Genomic DNA, 2,668 nt, shown 5'->3' with positions numbered 1-2,668 from the left:
CTGATTCTCAGTCCTCCTTTGCCTCACACTTAAGCCCCTGTACAAGTTCTCAGCCCCCTCTGTCTCACACCCCAGACCCTGTACAGACTCTCAGCCCTCCTCTCTGTCTCACACTCCAGCCCTTGTACAGACCCTCAGCCCTCCTAACACCCCAGCCCCTGTATAGACTCTCAGTCCCCCCTGTCTCACACTGCAGCTCCTGTACAGACTATCAGCACCAATCACACCCCAGCCCCTGTAAAGACTCTCAGTCCCCCTCTCCCACCCCAGCCCCTCTCACACCTCAGCTCCTGTAGAGACTCATAGACCTATCCCCCTCTGCCTCACACCAAAGCCCCTGTATAGGCTCTTAGCCCCCTCTGTCTCACACCTTAGCCCATGTACAGACTTTCAGCCCTCCCCTCCGTCTCACACTCCAGTCCCTGTACAGACGCTTAGTGCTCCTCAAATCCCAGTCCCTGTATAGACTCTTAGCCCCCTCTGCCTCACAGATTCTCAGTCTCCTTCTCTCTCTCACCCAGTCCTGTACTGGTTCACAGTCCTCCTCTGCCCCACTCTTAAACCCCTGTACAGATTTTCAGCCCCCTCTGTCTCAGACATCACCCCGCTCTGTGTTACATCCTAGCCCCTGTACAGACCATCAGCACCCCTGTCTCACACCCCTGCCCCTGTACAGACCAACAGCATCCTTGTCTCACACCCCAGCCCCTGTACAGGTGCTCAGCCCCCTCTGTCTTACGCCCCAGCCCCTGTACAGACCATCAGCACCACTGTCTCACACCCCAGCCCCTGTACAGACCATCAGCATCCCTGTCTCACACCCCAGCCCCTGTACAGACCATCAGCATCCCTGTCTCACACCCCAGCCCCTGTACAGACCAACATCACCCCTGCCTCACACTCCAGTCCCTGTAAAGGTTCTCACCCCCCTGTTTTATACCCCAGTCCCAGTACAGGTTCTTACCACACGGCCCATGCCCCCACTCACACCTCAGTCACTGTAGATTTGCAGCCCCCCACTGTCTCGCATACCAGCCCCTATAGACTATAACCCCCCTATCTCACACCCAGCCTCTGTAGACTCTAAGACACCCTCTTTCACACCCCAGCCACTGTAGACTCGCGGCCCCCTCTATCTCACACTCTAACCCATGTAGACTCTATGCTCCCTTCTGTCTCGCACATAGCCCCCTCCTTACCCTCTCTCTCCGCAACCCCAGCTCAGCTCTCACCCTTAGGCGGTTAAACGTTAATTGTCACACATCTATTACCTGGTAGCAGCTAGATCCAGTCCCGGCTGAATGACTGATGCTGTCACCACAGTCACGTGACTTCTGTGCGTTCACTTCAAGGGTCCTTAGCTGCAGTGGATCTAGCTGCTACTCGGATAAGGTACTGGAAGGAGGGTGTGTGTGAGGCATAGGAAACCTAATAATATTTATCTGTGTATAATGCACCAGGGAGGTGTTTGTGTGCGAGGCAATGGGAATAACTCTATAATATTATATACCTGTGTATAAGGTACTGGGGAGGGGCTGTGTGTCTGTGAGACAAATTAACTTCTTTATAATATATATCGGTATATCAGGTACTCGTCTCGTCTCTCACACACAGTACTACGTACCTTATATAAAAATATCTAATATTATATAGAGGGGTCTGTGTGTGAGACTATAGGAACCTCTCTATATAATATTAGATATTTTTTATATAAGTGTAACGGGGTTTGGCCTAGGCCCACAATTACCCCTGTGGGTCTTTACCCCAGCTACCTCCATGTGCTCTGCAGGCTGATCCTGAGTCTCCGCTACCTGGGAGTTGGGGTACATGACTGTGGCAGTGCCTCCACCTGACTGGGCATCCAGGGCAAGAATGGGTTTCCCAGACAGGAACATAATAAATAACTACAACACACACAGTAATAACAGTAAAACAGTAGGAACATGTATTAAAGGATTATGGTAAATAAAAATAAGGCAAGAAATACAGTGGCTAACTAACACACCAACTCTCTCTAACCAGGCCCAGCACCCTCCCAAACCACCTGCGAACCCACCCTCAGACTTCACCCTAATGGCTGATGGGTACCAGTTGGTGCACATAAATGTTGGGGCCCTTTAAGGTAATCCACATGCATTTAAACAGTTGCAGCTCATAGGAAACTGCAATCCACAGGAAGAGCTGTTTATAAGTTTATGTGATGGACAGAATGCCCTGTCAGTATGACAAGGAGAGAGGATACTTCTTACCACTGACAGGATTCTGCACAGGCTGAAAGAAAACTCCAAGGTCTGCCAGTCATTTACTTTGTCTGCATTCTTCTCCACAGCTCTCTAACAGGGACAGACTGCAGCTGGCAGCATACACTAAATCAGCAGAGGAATGCTGTTACTTTACAAGATGAAGTCTGCAGCTCTCTCACAGCCAGGCCTCACACACACCTTCACTGCTCTGACATGTCTGCTTCCTCCTGTGTCTTACACTCTTCTTTCAGTTTCACTTGATCACATGACCAACCAGTCTAATAGTTGCCTAGGCAACATCTCCTGCAGATTGTATACAGGTGCAAAAGTTCACAGGAAAATGTTCAACAGGAAGGGCTACATTCTCCCCCTCGTAAAATCCTTGCCTTCCACTGGCAAGGTTCCACCAAGAGGTAATTGAAAAA

At 50.3% G+C, this 2,668-nt stretch overlaps 1 protein-coding gene across 1 annotated transcript in view; it reads right to left on the bottom strand.

The window, feature by feature from the left end:
• The window catches only part of LOC128657914 (oocyte zinc finger protein XlCOF7.1-like), a 55,816-nt gene extending 54,568 nt beyond the window's left edge, over nt 1–1,248 (bottom strand). The window contains exon 1 of the mRNA XM_053712341.1: nt 1,200–1,248. The gene's annotated coding sequence lies outside the window, so the exon portion shown is untranslated. The remainder of the gene's footprint in view (nt 1–1,199) is intronic.
• Nucleotides 1,249–2,668: the final 1,420 nt, after the last annotated feature.

Source organism: Bombina bombina, chromosome 4 (genome assembly GCF_027579735.1).
Source record: "Bombina bombina isolate aBomBom1 chromosome 4, aBomBom1.pri, whole genome shotgun sequence".
NCBI classification, from domain to species: Eukaryota; Metazoa; Chordata; class Amphibia; order Anura; family Bombinatoridae; genus Bombina; species Bombina bombina.
Note: the sequence above shows the minus strand (reverse complement) of the source record. Positions and strands in the feature narration are given on the sequence as shown.